Source organism: Ambystoma mexicanum, chromosome 1q (assembly GCF_040938575.1).
Source record: "Ambystoma mexicanum isolate Mex_15411 chromosome 1q, UKY_AmexF1_1, whole genome shotgun sequence".
NCBI lineage: Eukaryota > Metazoa > Chordata > Amphibia > Caudata > Ambystomatidae > Ambystoma > Ambystoma mexicanum.
Genome location: NC_090922.1, coordinates 1,104,211,307 through 1,104,233,434, shown reverse-complemented (window position 1 = coordinate 1,104,233,434; position 22,128 = coordinate 1,104,211,307). Strand labels below are relative to the sequence as shown.

The 22,128-nt window shown below is 46.2% G+C and overlaps 1 protein-coding gene across 3 annotated transcripts in view; it reads left to right on the top strand.

Annotated features, from left to right (window-relative positions):
• The first annotated feature begins 17,814 nt into the window (after nt 1–17,814).
• The window catches only part of EVI5 (ecotropic viral integration site 5), a 2,339,304-nt gene continuing 2,334,990 nt past the window's right edge, over nt 17,815–22,128 (top strand). For 2 of the 3 annotated variants that reach the window (XM_069641804.1, XM_069641802.1), the window contains exon 1: nt 17,815–18,010. The gene's annotated coding sequence lies outside the window, so the exon portion shown is untranslated. The remainder of the gene's footprint in view (nt 18,011–22,128) is intronic. The other variant, XM_069641803.1, reaches the window with a different exon arrangement.

Sequence of the window (22,128 nt, the reverse complement as noted above, 5' to 3'; positions counted from 1 at the left end):
AGAAGGATGAGTTCAGTGGTCGAGACCAGGAGGGAAGAGGAGAGGTCCGCCCATTCATAGAGAAAGGGGGAGATCTGACCAGGTGGCCGATAGATAGTAGCCACAGTAAGGTAATGGTTAGGAGAGAGAGAGCCTGTAGACGAGGCATTCGAAGGAGGAGCAGGCCTGCGTAGGAATGACAGAGGCAGGAATCTACTCGGGGAAGATCAGGGCTACACCCCCTCCACAACGGTTGGACCTGGGTGTGGAGAGGATCTTGTATTTGTCAGGGAGGAGAGTGTCAAAGCTCATGACAGAGCTGGCCGTGAACCATGTCTCGGTGAGACCGAGGACATCGAGGTCAAGTTCCTCCAGGAGGCGGCAGTTGTCAGAGTTTGACAGCTGAGCGAGAGTTGAGAGTGGCAATATGGAGAAGGTTGCCGTCCTTGAAAGACTTCCGGGGAGGGGTACAGATCAGAGGTACGCCCTGCGGAGGTGTAGAAGAGGCCCGAGGGGGGCAGAAGAGGAAGGAGGAGGGGGCAAGGTAGCCAAGGAGGAGACAGCAGGGGGAGGGAAGGAAGCCGTGGAGGGAAGAGATGGGACAGCAGGAGAAGGAAGGAAATTGATGAGGCGCGGGAAGCGTCTATCAAAGAGGAGAAGTTTGGCCTGAGGGCCTTGGACCAGGATGGTACCATTCAAGTAAACATTAATGATGACCTTAGAGGAGTGGAAGGAGGCCAGGAGGGCCTCCCATCAGGAGCCACCATTAATGGGAGAGGAGGAGAAGGGAGAGAGCACAGAGACAATATGAAGAGTCCACAGGTCTGGCGAGGGAATGACAAAGAGGATGTCAGTTAGGGTTTGTCTGGAGGAGGCACTGGTATAGGTGTCAGCGATAGAGAGGCCTGGGTTGGAAACCAGGATATCATTTTTAAACATCTTCCACCAGATTTAGTGAGGAGAGCAGGATAGTCGACAGAGAAGCCGTTAGAGAAGATAGGAGAGTCAGAGAGCACCATAGAGTGGGTGTAGATAGGAGAGAAGAGAAAGGGGGGATGAAGTGGGTGGGGAAGGGAGAACACTAGGGAAGGACGAGACAGGGAGAGATGAGACAGTAGTAGACAATTGGACAAGACGACAGGCGCTCAGACAATGGGAGAGGTTTGCTATAGGAATGCTTTGGTAAGAAGTAAAAACCACAGAATGGCACTACTTTCACAATGTTGTTTAGATAATGGAGAAAAACACATCTACGTGCGAGAGTCCTGTATAAGGGGAAAAAAGGCCTAGGTTTCACAATGCAATTTCAAATACTTTCACAATGCAATTTTTGAACACAGCTAGAAAACATATCTAAGTGCAAGAGTCCTTTATAAGGGGAAAAAGGCCTAGGTTTCACAATGCAATTTCAAATACGTTTACAATGCAATTCTTTTGGAAAAACACCCAAGTCTGAGATTCTGCAATGGGGCAGGGTTGTCAGGGTAGAGGGCAGGCTTTGCTACTAACCCGGGCCACTCCTACCTTGCTTAGTCGCTGCTGGATGATGGCTGGCCACTGGCTTCCCCTGCAAACACCTGCAGGCACGATAAGGAGCCGCCTCTGTTGGAGCCGCCCTTTGCCTAGGGCCCTTAGCTGCAAGTCTGCATGGGCAGAGGGATGTCCTGGGAGGGATCGGTAAGGCCGGACAGAGGACCAATCCGGGTAAGTGGAAGGGCTAGGGAGGCAGGATAAAGGAGCAACATGGAGAAGGAGCAAGTCCGGGGTGGGGGATGACAGCAGGACTCAGGGGCGCACAAATGGCAACAACAAAATCAATGTGGGACTGAAGGGTCTCAGGCAACAGATCCACTCACCTGCTCAGCTGGTTAAAGTGCGAGCAGGGAGCGCGAAGATCTGAGGACCCAGGCAGCAACAACGTTCACACACACGAGGAGGGCCAATCAGAGTTAGCGGGAGGCGGGACAAAGGAGCAACACGGGGAAGGAGCAAGTCCGGGGTGGGGGAGGACAGAAGGGCTCAGGGGCGCACAAATGCCAACAACAAAACCAATATGGGGCCAGAGGGTCTCAGGCAACGGATCCGTTCACCTGCTCAGCTGGTGAAAGTGCGAGCAGGGAGCGCGACGATCCAAGGACCCAGGCAGCAACAACGCTCACACACATGAGGAGGGCCAATCATGGTTAGCGGGAGGCGGGACAAAGGAGCAACACAGGGAAGGAGGAAGTCTGGGGTGGGTGAGGACAGCAGAGCACAGGGGTGCACAAATGCCAACAACAAAATCAATATGGGATTGGAAGGTCACAGCAACGGATCCGCTCACCTGCTCAGCTAAAGAAAGTCCATTAGAACCACCACTGGAAAATCAGGGACCTCAGTGACATGAGATGAAAAGCAAAAAGATGATTCCGTAACCGTGGTTGCTCTGACGGTCGGGTTCAGGCGTTTCCCTGTCATCTGGGGGTTGCAACTGGGCAGTTTTGTACAAGATGGTCTTTGGAGCCACAGTACATGCACAATCCTAAGGTACAGCGTCGGTTACGTTCTTCGGTGAAAAGGGCTTGTCAGTGGCCGGGGTTTTGAGAGCCATAGACTGATAATCGGGCGAGGTCCGTGAGCTCTGATGTTTCCGTCTCTCATGGTGTCTCTCTTGGAGTCTATAATCCATCTACATGACCATTGCAATAATTTCAGCCAAATTGGGTGGACGTGGTATACGAGAGACTTCAACTTTGAGATCTTCATTCAAACCACGTCTAAATAAAGTAATAAGAGTGTCATCTGCCCAGGTGCTGCCTGCGGCCATCTGTTTGTGTGTGTCAACAAGTCTTGAGAACCTTGCCAAAAGTCTAAAATGTGTTCCTGGGAAGAGACAGTTATGTCTTGCCTACCAAACATGGCCTTTAGGCTGTTTACAAAAGCTGGATAGGAATCCAGGATAGGGATATTATTTGTTACTAGTGGCGTAGCCCATGCTAACGCAGGACCTGTAAGATGCGCAATCGTATGGCCCACCTTATCCCTATCGGTATGAAAGAAGGCAGCCTTAAACGCATACTGCACTTTGCAGGATTCCAAGAATTCTTTTAATTTATGGGGATTCCCATCAAATCGATCCCCTGGTAAAGGGCCTGGAGGGAGTTCAGAACAGCTAGGAGATCTCACCATATGTTGGCGTAATACTGCTTTTTCCTGTTTAAGCGCCTGAACCTCGGCCGTAAGAGACTGAATGGCTGCAAACAACTGTTGCTGCTGCGCCTGATCTATGTCAGAAGATTGTACCTGTTGGTGATTCCATTCCTTCTTAAGCGTCGCTAACTGTAATAAACTGGAGAACTTGTTTTAAACTTAAATCAGTTTTACTATTGGAATCACCAACAAAGCATAAATCCACCAACCTGTTTCTGGAACCGCAACATTGTGGTAAATGAAAAGCCCCCCAGTGAACCCTTTCCCTTCCTAAGGCTACAATGGCCAGGATGGAAATGAGAACTCCAGGGAAACCCTCTGGGGAAGAAAACACTGTCAGCTCCCGGATGATGTTTGTTCTTTCTGTCTGGCGAGCTGAGCGTGGTTCCAGCGATGACCAAGGGAGATGTTAATTCTAGCACAAAGGATATAGAAAAGAGGTTATGAGAGTATAGAAGAACTGTTAGCATTCATCTGCGTGTTATGGAAGAAGAGAAAAAGACGTAATACCTTCTATATAGGTGAGGAATCACATAGTATCTTACTATCTCCTGTAGCATGCTGAATTCTGTAGAAAGTAGGAACAAAGTACAGATGAGTCCTACTAATCTGGGAAGGTTTCTAGTGGGTTTGTTTCCAGACGCGTAATGAAAGGGCTGCTAACGCACTGTGATTTACCTTGCATGTGTGATCAGATAGAAACACAGTGAAGTACTGTGAACGCCCGTAGGAGCCAGAAGATGGCGTTGGACATTGCTGTGTCAACTGCAAACACTGACGAAGAGAAAGATACACCCACATGTAAGTTAATCACAAAGAGATTTACCATGAAAAAGATGTCAAGCGAAAGGTACATGCGTACCAAAATGTAAATGGTCTCTCTCTTACCTGTGAGCAAATGCGCGACTCGATAAGAGCCGTGGATCGGGTAGCATATGGTTTGAAGTTCCTCGTATGAGTAAACAGGGGAAAGAGATTAGAAATACACAGACTTGAAATCATTAAACACAGAAAAGCCTAGGAGCAAACTTACGGAGCGTTGATGTGTAAGAGTAGAAACACGTCCAGGCATTGTCAGAGAAGCTTGATATGTCGTCACTAGCAACGTGGGCAGAGACATAGGTTCAGACTTGTTCTGGATGACTGGAATGCTGCCGTAGGAACCACTCTCCATCTTGGAAGGAAAAACTGGGGAAACACAAGCCTGGTTCTAATGGTGCCATATAGACCACTGTCTTCTATGGGATATGATAAATACGCAGATGAGACGCAGATCTAACTTCAAGATATCTTCCATCAAAGACATCCACAGTCTCAAGGTCTCCCTCACATTGATCCAATCCTGGATGTCCAGTGCTTACCTGAAGCTCAACCACTTTAAGACTGAATTCCTACTGCTGACCAACAACATGAACACCCCGACATCCAGACCTGTCTCTCTGCTATGAACCTCGAGGGGTTCAGACCACAGCTGGCTCCCTGTGCCAAGTTCCTTGGGTTCAATATTGACAGAAACCTTGCGTTTAAACAGCACATAGCAAGGAAGACAAAACCGGCCTGCCACCAACTATCTCTCCAACGGGAAATCAAGCCCCTCATCCCAGAAAACAACTTTAATACGCTATCCAAGCCTTGGTCCTCTCCCACTCGGATGGTGGCAATGCCCTTTGAGATGGCTTCCAGCGACTACCCTGGCACCAATGAAATGTGTCCTGCATGCAGCAGCAAGACTTGTTAAAGGACTCTGCATATTCACCACTTCACCCCAACCCTCATTGAACTGACCTGACTCCCACTGCAAGTGTTACGCTCACCTGGTTCCCACGGGGGAGTCGACCGGAACTGGGTCGCTGTTATTTCCACCAGCGTGACGTGTAGCGCCGAGATGACTGACTGGACTGGCCCGCTCAGCCTAGTTTGTCTGGCTCGCAAGAATATTCTTCTGCAAAGGAGAAGAGGAATTAACCACCCGTGGAATTGAGTGACAACCCACCTTCCCCACTACTGTTGTCTTCCCACTGATCACTCTTGATGTCCCCTCCTTAGTCTCACCTGATGGTTTGGAAGGATGAGCTCTCCATCCTGCGTCGACCGCAGGGGCGCGTTGATGACCAGTTACTTCACTGGCGTAGAGGAATTGGTGAGTTCCAGTATTGACTCTACAGTCCAATTGTTCATAAGAGTTCAAATGTCAGCTCTTCACTCTGTCCGATTCCTTGCAGGTTGCCGATTAATCCACTCGAAGATTTCCAAATGGCTCTCGGTAAGATTCAGGTAAGTCTATTGTTTTTTTCCCCTTAGGGGCTGGGGTACGGCGATGAAGCAGAGTTGACTGTGCCGATCCGAGATGAGGTGAGACCCCCGTGGTAAATCAGGTAAGTTTTGTGGGAGGTAACTGGTATTGTCCTTGCTTTCTCCCCTTAGGGGCCGGGGTTCGGCGATGAAGCAGAGTTGACTGCGCCGACCCGAAATGAGGTGAGTACCTCCCGTGGTAAATCAGGTAAGTCCTTGGGGGTAGCTTGTATGGCCTTAGAGAGTCCCCTTGCTCACCTTGCTGTCTTTGACTCCTTAGGTGTCGGAGGGCGGCCGCGAGATGGAGAGAGCGTGATGGAATGCTGAAGTACCGCCAAGCAGGTGAGTTCAGCGCGGCGCCGTAGAAATGCAAAGCGATGCTTCAAAGACTTCTGTCTTTCAGTTCCTTGGCGAAATGGATCAGGATTCAGGTAAGGATTTAAGTTAAAACTCCTGTTTTAACCTTTATCCTTTTTGTCTTCTTGTTTCAGGAGTCCCAGGACTGAAGCGGGCGTGGCTGAAGACTGGAGCTGCTGAAAACACGGTGAGCGTTACGCTGCAGCAAGCAGAATAACGCGAAGCACGTGTGGCTGTCCGGGCGTGGTTTAAATAGCCTTGGAAGAAGATCCAGGTAAGTATTCTTCCACAGCCCCACCCAAGTAACAAAATAGTCCCTTCAGTAAAATAGTCCTTCCTAAGCCTCATTTGGCTTGAGTCTTCATGCAGCATGGTCTGCTTCAGGTAAGTTATCAATAATGAGCCTGGCGCCCATGGCGCCAGGACTGACTTTATCTTTATGAGCCTGGCGCCATAGGCGCCAGGACTGCACCCAAACAGCCCCTACCTGGGGCTTTTGGGCATGCTCCAAGTGGCATGATGCCTGCTTCCGGGGCTGCTGGGCCTGGTCTGGTCTTCCGGGGGCAGGCATCATGACAGCAAGCCTGTATCATCTTCAAATCATGTTTCATCATCTAAAAGGCTGTCATCTTGAAATCCCCAAACTACCTCACTCAAAGACTAAGCATCGCTGGAGGCCTGTGATTCATCAGAAGTAGGGAAATGTACAGAATTGAATTACGACAGTGCAGGAAGGCAAGAACCAGAAGACAGGCCTTCTCTGTCTTCACTCAAAGACTCTGGAACCTTCACCCCGGCTACATCAGACTTGCCCCATCGCTTCTACAGTTCAGGAAAAAGCTCAAGACCTTCTACTTCAAGGAATTGCACTTCCTTAATAACTAGGTCAATGCACCCTGCACTCCCCACTTACCTCAGACTTAGTGATCGGCACTCCACCGCCTTCCCCCATGCGGCCAATTGTCGACCCTCCCGTTAGCTTACCGGTCCTTTTTTCTCTACGTCCCTTACTGTGTTCTTCCCACTATGATTATAAAGTGCTCTGTTGCTTCACGAAGCTACGTCTGCGCTCAATAAATTCCCTGATAATAATAATTGTCCATGCTATGTGGCAAGCTACATCATGAAATCATTACATTCAACTGCTATTGTCGCCCCCATTTCCGGATCATACTAGGGATACCGTAGCTTCGATATCATAATCCTGCCATAGATTGGAGGTCTAACACACTAGCATTTCAAGGTGCTCAATGTCCACCTTCCTGCTCACAAGGATATCAGCCCCTTGTGGACACCAAGAATATCGCAAAGAAGTCTTCCCAGAAGGCAGAACAACATCTGTTCATTTTTAAAGGTAATCTATACATGGAATATCGACTTTACAGGGATGTGTTTGACCCGAAGGAGCCAGAGAAGCTACCCCATCATGGAGACTATGGGGCTCATTATAAGGTCTGGAAAAAATGCTGGTAACTCTGGCACCAACATTCTTTCCAGACCGGGAAAACACACGTTTTCTGGTGGGGGCAGTGAACTGCTGGCTGGCCTGAACTGCCTGGAGTTCCAGGCCCCTAACGGCAAATACATACCAGAATCACCAGCACTTGTACTAACATTGCCGGTAATTCTGGCAATTCCATCCTTTGGGACGCCATGGAATGGGAACTTACCGGCATCTCCACTGCCTGTGGATCCGGTGGGATGAACAGTAAGGCAGTTTTTCCAGTATCCTGCTGCAATTACCTGGGGGATACAGACAAAATTGTAATGAGGGCCTATGACTGCCATGTTGAACTCATGTCAGGAGCCAATTTTCCCTACGGTCGCACTTATGCATTATCTGATGAAAGAAAACTTTGGCCCTCATTGTAGATTTGGTTGTATCCCGCAGGTAAGTCTGGTAGGATACCACCAAACGGTAACACCGTTACCAGCACCTGGTCTGCCAGAATTACCGGCAGATTACAGATGCCAGCAAGGGTATGTCAATCCCCATTCTATGAAGTCCATAGGACTCCATGGGGGGATTGCCGTATTACTAGCAACAGTAATACCGGCTGTTATTTGCTAGTGGAGTGCCTGACTTACCTCCAACTCTTGGCTGAAGGTAAATCAGGCCAGCCCACTGGCAAACTTGTACTCTGCAGGTCCGGAAACTTGCCAGCAAACAGAATTACCAGCATGTTAATTCTGGACCGGCATTGTCATAATGAGGCCAATAGTCCGGAAACAATACATAGATGACAATCTTCGGAAAGGATTTATTCACCAATCCACTTCTCCTGCAGGAGCACCAATATTTTTCCTGCCAAAGAAGGATGAAACCAAACTCCGGCCATGTGTGTACTATCGCCTACTCCATGCCATTACAGTAAAAAATCTGTACCCTTTAATCAGGATGGTTCCGGGAGACGATAAAAAAACTGCATTCTGGACACGGTATGGACATTACGAATATCTTGGTATGCCTTTTGGGTTATGTAGGGGAGTCATGGTATCACAAGTATGACACTGACACAAAAGGTACAATTGGTAAAACCATTATTAAAGTTTCTGGGTTTGGAGAAACTCCTACTTTGCCCTATAACTAGGATGGGAGTAGTCTTGATCATCAAATAATAAATAAAACAGTTTAGTAGCATCCGTCAAATCAAAATGGCCTATGCTAACGAAACCTAATGCCTGCCCTATTTCTTGTACAAAAAGTGTATAATGGAGATATGTATGTACAGGAAAATCAGTGTTCAAAATATAAAGAATAAATGTGGCTGAGTCAGCTCTCCTCCTCACGTTAGACAGCCCGGACTAAGGCTGTCCTCATAAGCAGGATGACACACTCTGGCTCAGGTTTTCACCACAAAAACAGTTTAGAACATGGACCGATGCCCACCTGGCCTTCCACGTTAAAGTCTCTCTTTCCAGTCTTCCAAACAACGTTCAATAAAGAGTTCACGCCGGTGCCCCTCTGTCGAGCTCAGACCTCTTCAAAACAAACATTCACGTTGGTCCCCCTCTGTTGGGCTCAGACTTTTCACACCAAAAGTTTCAAGTTGGTCCCCCTCTGTTGGGCTCAGACCTTCCACATCACAAAGTTCACATTGGTGCCCCTCTGTTGGACTCAGATCTTTCACAACAAAAGTTCAACAATACTTGGAGGGACCTCCCTTCCCCAAACCTATTACACTTCGGGTCTCCCTCAGTTGTGCTCAGACTGTTTCTGGATGTTGAAGACTTTCGAATGTGTGTGGCTTTCTTTACAGATCTTAGCAAGACCACTTCGACTCAAAGTTCAATGTTCAGCTTTTTACTCTCCCCTTCTCTCAGGGTTAATTTTATTCACTTCACCTTTACTGTTCATTGACTTTATTGCTACAAACAATTCACCTTTCACAGAGACTTTCGAGTGAGCTACTTCCTTTCGCCGGACAACTCTTTTACTCAGTATTGCTGGTTTCACAACTGTCCTTACTTCAAAGTTCGTTCACAGGTCTGCCTTTCTTCGCATCTCATCCACACGCGTGCAGCCTTCACTTGTGATATAATGTTGCCACTTCAATCTTTCATTAACACACAGCAGTTTTTTCAGGTCACTTGCCAACTAACCGGCTGTGTGCGTTCTTTTCTTGTCTTTACTGTTTTCCAATTCACCAGTCAAGGTTAGTACCACAGGCTTTGCCTCGCCACTCCAACTCTGCCGTTCACCCGGGAGGGTCGCTGGCATCCTTGAAACACAATGCAGCCTTCTGCTTTCAGATTTGGCCTTCTCCACGTGTCTTTTGATGCCTTTTGCAGGCAATGACCTCCTGTAGGGAACGCCTGGGGTTCTCGACCCGCTGATCTTGTCCCTTGGCCGTCTCGCTTTTCCAGTAAGTTCGCCTTTGCCCCATAAGTGTTGCTCTTACTCTTGTTCCACCTTGCTCAGAGTGTGTCTTTATGTTCCGCCTTTTATCCGTGTGAGGAGAGCTAATTGGTATCAGCTGTATGCACTTAAAGTCAAGTACCTGACTTTGCCTGATCTGATTAATGGGACATGTCCAGAGCGATGTATAAGAGTTAGTATTGTTACACTTAGTTTCCCCCTCCCTTGGCCCAGTGTTTGGGTAGAAAGGGGTGTGGAGGGGTTGCGACAGCGAAGAATCCTAAAAAAACAGGATGGGTTAGGTGTACAAAAAAGGGGGAATACCGCATCTTACCATCGGCGGCCTTACCTATACTCCCCGAAGACCCCTCACCCAGGTGATCTTCCCACACTGGTCCACCTCCAGGGTCTGGATCCAAAGGCCATTGCCGTGCCATGGCCACCTGAGAGAGAGCTCCCCGGGGACTAGTGGAGGAGACACCCTTTGGTTTTTCACAGTTATGTAAATGCTCCTGCCGTGTTCCAATAGTTTTTTTAATATATCTTTAGAGACGTCCTAGACACTTATGTATTATGTAATAATATACCTTGATGATATCCTTATCTTTCGTCTACCTTGGAGGAACATGTGTTACATGTAAGAGAAATGTTGCATCATCTTCAAACCCATAGTTTATATGCTAAGCTGTCCAAATGTTCCTTTCACCAGGTATGCATTTCGTATCTGGAATAAATTCTCAATTCATAAGCACCCCAAATAAGTTTCTGCTGTTGTGGATTGGCCTGACCCTGGTTCCGTCAAGGAGTTAAAAAGATTCTTAGGCTTTGCCAATTTTTACAGGCGATTAATATCGGATTATTCAGGCATCCTATTACCATTGACTCGACTTATGAAAAAAGTAACAAATTATACCTGGAACACAGACACGACTGAAGCACTGACAGCTTTAAAGAAAACATTTACGTCAGCCCTGATTCTACGGCTTCCTGATCTCAATCTTCCCTGCATAGTGGAGATGGATACTTCAAATTATGCTATGGGTGCGCTCTGTGATGACTCCAATGGAGTCATCACTGATTTCCCAGTGGTAACCTCCTCCCATGAGGCCAGGGAACGGCAGCCGCTACCTGATTCTGACCCGGGGGGTGGCTATATGAGGTAGGATCACATGGGAGGAGACAGCCTCTGGGGAGATGTCATGGGTTCATTGGATGAACCATGGTATTCCCAATTTTCCCATGAAGACCCCTTGATACCCAATACCCTAATGGTCTATTGCCATGCATCTATACCTCCCTTTAGGGAAAACAGAGAAACCTTTTCCCTAAAACCCTTTAGGCCAAACTTCCCCTGGTCAAAAGGGTAAAAGATCCAAGACTACCTTTCCCAGCTCTAATTGTCCTCCATATAGAACTGGCTCATCTTTTGGAGCCATCGAAAGATATTTCCCAAGTATTCTGCACCCGTTAACATCAATGGACTACATCTTACACAAGTATCCAAGTAGCGGGAAGAAGAAGAGGAAGGGAATGATGCAGAGCAGAAGGAGCCTCAAGCTCAATTAACGTTCTAGTTTTTCAAGATGCGACAGTGTGCAGGACATTTAAAGATCGAAAACAAAATGCAAGAGGCTGCTGCTGTTTGGGAGAAGTCGTCTCACCTCTCTGCGAGGCTTGTGGAACTGGGAAGCACAAACTGGTGTGGCAGTGTCAAGGGCCTCGCCAACAGGGAAGCAGAGGAACGCAGTGCGAGCAGGACATGCCGCAGACACACCAGGAGTCGAGGGAAGATTCTTGGGAGTTCGGCAACCAGAGAAAGCTGCGTTTCACTTACCGGGACCAAGATAGGCGTGCTGAAGTGAAGCCGCGAGAGAAACCGGAACAATGGGAAAGTAGTCCAGATTGGAAAGCCGGCAGCAAAGCGTTGCTGCGGGAGCGAGAACAAGACTGAAGATGCCATACAGAACCAGTGAGTCCGCCCAAGCAAAGTGGGGATCCTGGGGCGTTTCAGCGACCGCACTAAATACAGACTGTAAACATTAAAGCCACAGAAACAGAGACATTAAAGAGACAAATTGCCAAACAAGAAGGCATATTGAAAAAACAGACCCCCAGCTTTTTACGAGTGCATGGAATGTAAATATGGGGGGAACCAAGAGTGAATGTTAAATCAACCAGATGTACAATACTCAGGGAGGTACATGCAATTGTGGAAGTAAAAGTGGAACTATACCTGTGAATATAAGAAGTCCTTGCAGGTGAGTAAACCAGGCAGTTGCAAGTGCATGAGAAGTCCTGGCACAGGAGTATACCAGACAATCACAAGTGCATAAGATGTCCTGCCCGGGGAGTATACCAGGCAGCTGCAAATGCACAGGACATCCCAAGAAAGGATATAGAACTGTGTTTGCTGAACAAGAATGAACTTTTGAAAGAAGGAACTACAAGGCTAACTAGCTTTGTGATTAACAGGATTGTTATGGGTCAAGAAAGATACAAAGAACTGTTAAACCAAGAATCATTGACATTGAAGAGTAATCTAGGGCAAGGGAATCACACTCTGGAACCAAGGTTCTTTTACCCTGGAGAACTCTAATGTTGGAGCTGTTCTATATTTGATTTATGAACTCTTTTTGCAATCACCAGGTTAAAGACATTTTCCCTTTTCACCTTATAGTTTTGATTTGTAGAGTGAGGGTCAGGATAGAACATTTGGACACAAGGACAGATTTTGACATCCTGACACAGATCCTTAGTTTGGTTTTAGACAGGGAAATTCCTCTTAGAGCAGGGTCAGAGAGGCCAGAGAGGCCCTTTCCCAGCCTTTCTTGTGTTAATAAAAGTCTCTAACCAAAAGCATGGCACCTTTGTGCCCGATTTTCATTTCTGACTTTTCACAGTCCTTCGTCCTGTTTGAGGAGATCACCACACATAGCAGTTTGATGACTGGGGTTGTCTGATGGAAAGCTCTGGTGGATTGTCTTGCGGCCCGTCTGCCTAGACTTTGGCTGCATCTTGATGTTGCCTAAGAGGAAAAGAAAGAAACGGGCCAGCATTATAGTCAGGAGGTGTGGGATGATCCACAGTGGTACTGTTGAGATACATACAGCATTCATGCCAACCCTCCCGATTTAGGCGGGAGACTCCATATTTTTCCATACAAAATATTGCTATTTTTCTCTTTCTCCCACCTAAAATAATTCTAACCTCCAATGCAGCATATGGGAAAATTCATTTTTCCCACCTTGCTTGACACAGGCTCCCTCACAGATTCTTCAGAATGTTGGCATGAAAGATACAGGGTCTTGGAGAGCGGGGGCAGGAACTGGGGCTCTCCCAAATGCCACCTTCCCTCTCTGGAGTAGGACAGCCTCTGGCTTTCACCTGGTCGGCATCCCACCCCAGGCTGAGAGGTGCCTCCATCCCTCTCGACAAGGACAGGTTACTAACCATGTCACACTCCATGGGGTGCAGTGGCGTCACTAGAAATCACTATAAGGGGCAAACTGGAGGCACAAATACAACAAGGTGGGGTGGGGTAGTAGCACATCAAATAAGCGTCAACAGGCCAAACTGGTTTTACTGTACCTATATGTTACCAAGGTGGATCAAAAAACATATGTTTAATGGAAAAAAGGTTTTGCGTCAAGTTAATATGCATCCTAAAAAATCTCATGTTTAACAGTTGCAAAAATGTCCTTGCACTAATCAAGAGACTGCATTCTTTTAACTCAAGCAGACATCACTCACAGCACAGCTTTAAATAATGTGTAGTTAGAGGTGGTGTTTAGCAGACGAGACATCACTTCCAGTTCAGCTTTAAATAATCGCCAGTCAAAAAGAGTCTGTTTAACAGAAGAGATATCACTCATGCCCCATTTTCAAATGATAGTCAAGGACGGCATGTTTACCAGATGAAATGTCACAGAAAGTCACTGAGTACAGGGGGAAAGGAGACAACTGCTCCCTTGGCCCTTTAGCAATGTGGACAAAAATCTCAATTTGTGCCCATAGAATTGTTTACAGTTTTCCATTTCTGCCTATACCTCCCAGTGGCGGCTGGTGAATTGTTTAATTGGAGTGGCATAAATATTTCCCCCAAATATGCCAGTATCATTGAGCGTAGCGTAGCGAGGGAACCTGAAACAATCAAGAGGTGCTGGGGGCTTCTCTAACCCCCCAAAGAACATTTTTAAAATAATGACTTAAAAAGGTGTATTTTACAGCATACTTTTTTAGAAAAATTGGGTAAAATGTTAGCAATTTTTTTTGGATGGTAACTAATGAAAGAAATCCAATAGATGCAAATCACCAACAGAGCAGAGGAGCATTTCGCCAACACAGTTTCATGATGCCTTTGCCCACAATATATGCCATTAAAAAAGAATTTCACGCTGGCTGCGTTCATACATTTCCATGCTGGCTGTACCAATATATGCCAGTATTCCAATATAGGCACCTATTCATGTGCTTTGCACATAATGCACATAATGCCAGTAATAATGATACTATAAGAAAACATGTGCACGCTTGTTCTGCCAAAATATGGCAGTATCCCCACGTACGAACATACTCCAGTTGGCTTTACCATTAAAAATGCCATGCCACAGTATGAAAACATATAGGCCCTAATTACGAGTTCGGCCGGTAGCCATGCCGCTATTGGCAGCATGGCTGCCACCGAAATCGCATCCGTGTCCTCGGAATGAGGACTTACCGGGCCATTGTGAGTTCGGATGGCCCGGTAATTCCTCCCTCAAGGACCCGGACACAGTCCTTCCCCATTCCCATTCAGTCCCGAGAGGGCTGAATGGGAATGGGAGAGGGAGCAAACAACGGGCCATAACGAGATGGCCTGTTATTTGCTCCCTCTTCCCCTCGCGGGACCAGGTAAGCATGCCTGGTTTTCCCTCGTAATGTGGCAGAACGGGTTGAACGGCGCCGTCACCTTTTACGGCGCCGTTTAACCTGTTCCGCCAGGGTCGTAATGAGGCCCATAGACTGTTAACATGCTCAATAAAAATACATTTTCCATACTGGAGTACTACTCGAGTGATTCATTAAGAAAGCTATTTCTTTACACTTGTTGGTGTAATTTGCCTTTTTTTCGCATAATAAAAAGCCAGCTGTTAACCAAACAATTGGTAAGTGTGAGAAATGATCCTGTAAATGGTTGTGCGCATTACTGGTAATGTTCTGCAGAGTAAGAAATAGGTGCTTTTTGTCCACATATATGATTTGTTCCAAATTTTGGGTATAGTTATTTTGCGCGTCTGCTTTTCATGTTCCAACTTACTCACAGGTTGTGAAATTTATGTTGATAGGAATATACTGTGTGCTATCTATTTTGATAGAAATATACTGTGTGCACTTTCACTTGACTAAAAATCAGACTTAAAAATCAAACCAATGACTCCGTATTCATTACATGTTCCATTATTTCTTGGTCTTAATGTATATCTTTAGACTCTTTAAGTCTCTTTGATCCCATATGGTTGGGAGCGCAGTTAGTGAAAACCCTTCTCAGTGTCTTTGTTAACCAAACAATCTCGAGCAGACCACTTATTGTCCATTTGATACATATTGTCTATAAAGCGACTATGTAGCACAGATATTGTTTAGGTATCATATAGCCTTTTTGACCCTCGAGTATCCTTTTTGTTTATGTAGTTCTGACCCCTGATCGTAGTGTTTACAGTGGGGATCGCCTTTCTTTAGTCTTGCAGTATGAAAACATGTCAAAACTGGCTGCATCAAAATGCCAGTCTTGCCACATAAACACTTATCATGATTGCTTTCTCAAAGATGCTCAATACAAAATGGCATACCACAGTAAGAAATGGCTAGACTAGCTGCATACAAATGCCAGTCTAGGCATGTAAAAACACTTATGCTTACTTTATCAAAGATGCCCAATACAAAATATGGCACAGTAAGACATGGCTAGACTGGGTGCATTGAAATACCAGTTTAGCTAAATAATAACACTTATCATGCTTGCTTTATCAAAGATGCCTAATACAAAATGTCATGCCACAACAAGAAATGGCTAGACTGGCTGCATTCAAATGCAAGTCTAGCTACATAATAACACTGATCATGCTTGCTTTATCATAGATGCCCAGTAAAAGAAATGGCTTGCCTGCCCTATGGGCACCTAGCGCCTCACAAACAATGCTATTTTTTTACTAGGCATCTATCATAAATGGGCAGTAGAAAAATGACATGCCTGACACCTGCTCCCCCAGTGCCTCACACAAGGAGCTGATTTTGGCTGGTGGGGCTCCCAAAATCAGCTCCACGGCCCAGCACAAACACAAGCGAAAACACATTCACACAACCTTCACACGTAGCAGGCACTCACTCATTCACACGCACACCAATCATCATACGCTCACTCATTACACCCATCACAAGCATACACACATACATACACATTTAAATTAACATATATTTTGCAGCGGTCCTGATGTTCCCTCCCAGCGCTCCAGCTGCTGCGCAGCACAAACAGGAACCAGGCAGCAAAGAGCGCTTTGTGGTTCGTGCACATGCGTGAAAGAGCCGGAGCGCGAGGACATACAAACGTGCAGTTCCTCAGCCAGGATACCGAATGGGAAATGCAAGGTTGGGGAAGCAAAACACCCCCGGCTTTGCATGGCTCATTGGATATGCGAGGCTGAGGAACACAATTGTGAAACGGAAACCGTGTTACCCTTTGAAAGTTCAAGCCAGGCGAGGTGTGCTCCCTCATTTTGAAAAAAATGCAGCTGAGGGAGTGTTCAGTGTTTACACTGGGCTGCTCCTCCATTATGGGCGATGTGCCCGTGGGTCAGTGCCCTCTCGTCCATTATGGAGAAGCCGCCACTGGTACACCGTCAATGAATGTGTGCACAGGGTCAGTGTGCGGGAGATGAAATACTGTTGACTGTGAAATCATGTACACAAACTGCACTGTTGGCAATGCAGTGAATTTTAACACATTAAGGGATCCACAGACATGCCCTACAGTAGAAGGCTGCCAGGGTAGCTCAACAGGTTAAGTGGCAGTTGCTAAAATGTTATATATTTAAAACTGGCTGTAAATCGTATGACTTTTTGAAATTCCATATAAAAAACAAGTGCTATAAAATGTGGTCACTCAGGAGATGGGGTTACTGGTAGCTTGCTTAAATTCAGGGCAAGGGTGGGGGAATTCCTGCCTCCATAGTGAAAATCAAAAGTTGGCACCTAGGAACCCAGTTTAATTTCCTAATAACTGCTGTCAGCGCAATACAATTTATTTTTGATTAAACAGTTTGACAAGCATATAACCGCTTTAGAAATATATCCTGTGATAAAACACAAAGCAAGGGGCAGAAAAACCATAGGGTATTTGTGTGGCAGTCCAACAAAAAAAATCTATTTTAAAGAAAACGAGTGAAGGTAAGTTTAAGAAGCATGTTTCAGTTTGGAAAAGTCTTTGGCCCCCACCCCGCACAAGGGTAAACTGCACATTTGGGAAACAATAGTGTGCCCAGCATGTAGGTAGCCTGCTTTTTAACAGTGATATTCATGGCCCATTGATTCCTGCAGTGTTCCTTTCAACACCAGTTTAGGCAGAGCATGGCAGCTGGGCAAAGGAGCACCTTAAGGCTCCTGGAAACAGTTATTTGCCAGAGGGGGGAGGCAGGAAACCAACTGGTAGGGAGCCAATAGTGTCTGCCCCTCCACCACCCCCAGGGACGCCTATGATGGCGTTGTGTATTGAGAAGTTAGTAGGTATTTATAATTGGGATAATTGCTGCTTTGACAGCAGTGTGGGGCTGAACGCGTGGCTTAGCCACTACTCACCCCTATGTCATTTTGTCCCACTGACTACCTGCCTCATTAGCCCAACACACCCTTCTTCCCATAGCACATCAGATCAGTATAACTTAAATTAAACCCGCCATTCCTTGACCCATCCGTTGTTGTTTTCGGACTCCTCCTGTTGTCGCCCTCCAAAAGAGTTTCGGTCAAATGATTGAAAATTATCAAATATGCATTTGAGAGAAAGAGGGAGAGACGCTGGTGAAAACAGCACTAGCTGGCTAAGGCAACCATGGCTCGGACTGTCCTGAAAGTCACGTGAGGGGAGAGACGCGTTGCTAGGGTCCTTTTCTCGAATGGGAACTAGACAGTACCATATCGGTAGCTGAAGTAGATAGTGTTTAGGCCGTCCTGGAGCTGCTTCTGTGTTTATCATATCTGTACTTCGGGCAAAAGAAAGCAGAGGCGGCCGCAGAGACATTTGCAGTGATACCAGAACCGGATGCGAAGTTCGTTTCCGTAGCATCTGCCTAACACATCTCCAAGGTGAGTGCTGCCTGACTGCCTTTCCTATGGGACTGTGTTTCCTGCTTCGTGAAGCCGGTGGGTGCTTTCCTCCCGGTTCTTTTAGTTGTAGCCTCGGGTGAAGCTCAGGGGTTACAACAAAAAAAGGCTAGTCCAGACTCTAGACATTAGCACTGGATGTACATTGGGGTCTTCTCCAAAACTCTGCCATGTGTGCGCTGGGGGCCCCTGATGTGGACACCAGAGCTTGCTTATCATGCCCGTTTGGGATCCATCCTCAAGAAGGCTTTTACCGACAAGTTGGGATGTGCTCCGCTAACAACTGGGGCTATATCGTGGCGCTCCGGCATGCACGAAGCTTGCAGGCAGACGGAGGGAGAGTCCACCAGCCTCAGTCATCCAGGCTTTGTCGGACACAGAAATCCTACTCCAGCATTAGGGACTCAAGAGCCCGGGATGCGTTGACTGAGCCACTGCAGCTGCATCCCAGGGAGGAGGAGATACAGCCATGAAGCGGTCGGGGGGCGGGGGTGGTGGGAGGCCGGGGGAGGAGAGGCTCTTTAAGTACACGCGCTTGGGGCACAGCTAGTGCCGAGGCAGATGGACCAATTTGCACAAGATCATGTGATTATGTCAAGTGTGGTAGCTGCGATTATGGGACTGGAGTCTGTGTGTACCCTCAGCAGAAACTGATATCGGCTTCATAACACTGCGGGGAATTTTTCGAGAAAACGGGCAGGGACTCGTAAATGCTGAGCTGGGTAGAGTAGCTCCTCACCTATTACATACGATAGCAATGCATACATTAAAAGGCTGGCGCGATAGTTCCACGGGTTAGGGTGCCTTATGCGGAGGTCCTTGTGCAACATTTTAACCAGAGGTTGGAATACATAAAATCCGACTCAGCCTTCGCCATATCTTGGTTTGTAAAATTAAACTGAGGAACAGCAGCTGTTATTTGTATCGTATAACTATGAAGCTGACAACCTGTGGCCGCAACCGCTCTGAGTATACTGGGAAGTCATTCATCTCACGTGTACAGTGGGGAGAGCACACCATCGCCTTCCTCTACCTGGCCCAGGGTTGGTCTCTTTTTGCTCTTGGACATCGCTATGCGCACAATATCATTCGCACAGGTGGATCTTTTTCTTCTTAACGTAAGTTTTGAGGGAGGCTGTAATCAGTGCCCATGGGTTACCTAGTACATAACACCCATTCCCATAACTTTCGGTTATTTGGGGGCTGCCCTGGTGGTGTACGGTTTCTTGTTGTGGGAATGTGTTCTTATTTAGTGGCATAGGCGTTAGATAAGGCAAGTGCTAAACCAATATGCAATGTAAGCCATTTTTGACGATTACAAAGGCCGCATACCCGTCTCTGAGCATTAGGTTGTTTGCTCACGTTCAATCGCGTGGCTTCAAATGTGTTTATTAATGCTGTACCTCAGGTATTGCAATTGATATGCCTTATTAATAGGTCAATACCTCGACTGATTATGGCATACGCTCCATAGATGATGTTGTTTTAGGGGTGTGTTGAGGGCAAAAGTTCTTTTTACACATTGGTGTCAGCTATTGAATATATCTATTGGGTGAGGGCAGGGGGGCTGGGGCTGGTGATTTTATTTGTACAGTTGTTTGCTAAGATTACTGTATTTGAGTACTACCTTAGTGTTATGTTCGAGCAGCGTGCCATCTATTTGTAACTAGTACCAGAGTTATCTGGTTGACTCGTGCCCAGATGGGGTATGGGTTCTTACCTTTCTCCTTTCCTCTTTCTGATCTTTATTCTCTTCTCACTGTTCTATACTAATCACACTTATTTTTTGACTCTACGATTGGCAGCATTCATTCTAGATCTGTAAATCATCTTAACATTGTTTCATGAATGGCTGTTGTGAAATGGACAAAAATCTTATCTTATTTGAGATCAACTTCTTGCGACATCGCTTTCCTTTTCGCGCCATGAAACACTTGTGTATAGGCGCGTTACAAATGCCATATCATATGATATCATATCTCCAGGAGACACATCTGTACTGTAAAGAGGCTGAGAAACTTCAACTGGGATGGGTTGGCCAAACCTTTTTCTCGACCTATTCAACCAGTAAAAGAGGTGTTTCACTACTCATTTAGAACAATCTGCCTCTTATCAGTCCTCTCAAGTAAAACAGACAAAGAAGGAAGAATTGTCTGTGTTTCGATTAAAGTACTAGATACAACAATGCTTTTATGCAATGTGTATGCACCCAATTTGGATGATCCCCTTTTCTTCCATGACCTTGCGCAATTGCTTCAAAGTTATGATGTTAGTGCATTTGTGTTAGCTGGTGATTTTAACCAAGTGTTGGATCCAGCGTTAGACAGCTCAAATGGGGACAGCACGTGTATCCCGAAGAAGAGGAGATCTTTAGAATGTCTGATGAATGAATTCAATCTATCGGACATGGCACTTAGAGCACCCGTCTGAAAGAGACTATAGCTTCCACTCATAGTGTCATGATGCCTATTCCGGCATTTATTCTTTTTGACCTTGGGCCAGGTGACTTTCAGGTGTTTTGATTCAAGTATCAGGCTCATTGCCTTATCAGACCACGCACCTGTGTCCCTACGTCTTTCCTTGCAACATATTCTGATCAAATCATCTAGGTGGAAAATTAATTCTAACAGTCTGCAAAACGAACAGATTAGAGATGAAATTGAAGACTTCATTCAAATTAATAGGACTGATGATGTCCCAGTCTCCACAATCTGGGAAGCAATGAAATGCTTGGTCTGTGGCGTGCTAATGTCAAAAACTGGCAAGCAAAGGAAATTAAAGGCCAAAGAAATTCAGAGGACGTCTGCAGATGCTAAACGTCTAGACAATTGCTTTGCTGCAAGCCAAGATGAAGGAGTTAAGTCTCAATTGAGGAAGGCAAAATTTGAATTAAATAAATTAATATCCGACCAGGTAGACTATGCCTTGTTCAGGCAGAGAATTAACTATTTTGAGAACGAGGAGAAAGCAGGCAAACCCCTGGCACACAGGCTGAAGGTAGCTGAAAGTGATCGCTTTATCAATGCAATTAGAGATCCAAGTAATGTCTTGAAAACACAACAAAAAGAGATAAAAATACTGTTCCACGACTTCTATGAAAAATTCCACAAGTCGGAACTGACTTGCGAGAATGTTGTGATAGAAAACTTCCTGAATTCCTTAGACATTTCTCAACTGTCCAGTGACCAAACGGTGAGTCTTGAAGGGAGAATGGAAGTTGAAGATATTCGTCTGGCCATCTCTAAACTTACTGTGGGCAAGTCGCCAGCTGCGTATGGATTGCCTGTAGAGTTTTTTGATAAGAGCATGCCTGATTCTGCTCTACAACTTCTTTGTGATGTTTATAACAACGCTTTGGAGACTGAACCCATGCCAGACTCGATGTGGCACGCTTTAAAAATGGTCTTGCAGAAGAAAGATGGATCTATTACAAGGTGTGAAAACTACAGGCCAATCAGTCTAATTAATGCTGACTGCAAGATTCTGGCAAAGTCTTTAGCTATGAGATTGGAAACAGTTATACCATTGTTAGTCCATGGGAACCAGGTTGGCTTTGTCAGTGGGAGGGCTGTGGCCGACAATATGAGACACCTGTTGTTATAAATTGAACAAGGAGATAGGCAACCAGTTGCTGCTGCAGTAATCTCGCCAAGAAGGTGTTTGATCGTGTGGAGTGGGCCTTCCTGTTCTCGTGCTTAGACAAGATGAAATTTGGCCAGGACTTTAAGCGTTGGGTACGGCTATTATACACAAATCCATCTGCAAGTGTACTTACAAAAGGCTTCATTTCGAACGTATTCCGGCTTCATAGGGGTACCATACAGTGCTGCCCGCTTTTGCCTTTATTATTCATCTTATCAATGGAACCATTGGCAGTGTTATTGCGAGCTGATGACAGTCTTCAACCAATAATTCGGAATGATCATGAAAATCTACTTTGGCTCTATGCAGATGATCTACTGGTGTCCCTACAGGATCCAGCAAATTGCATACCTTACATGATGCGAGATATCCAGCAATTTTCCTTAGATTCTGGTTATAATGTGAATTGGGGTAAGTCTGAAATTCTCCCTGTGAACAATATTTGCCTGCGACACACC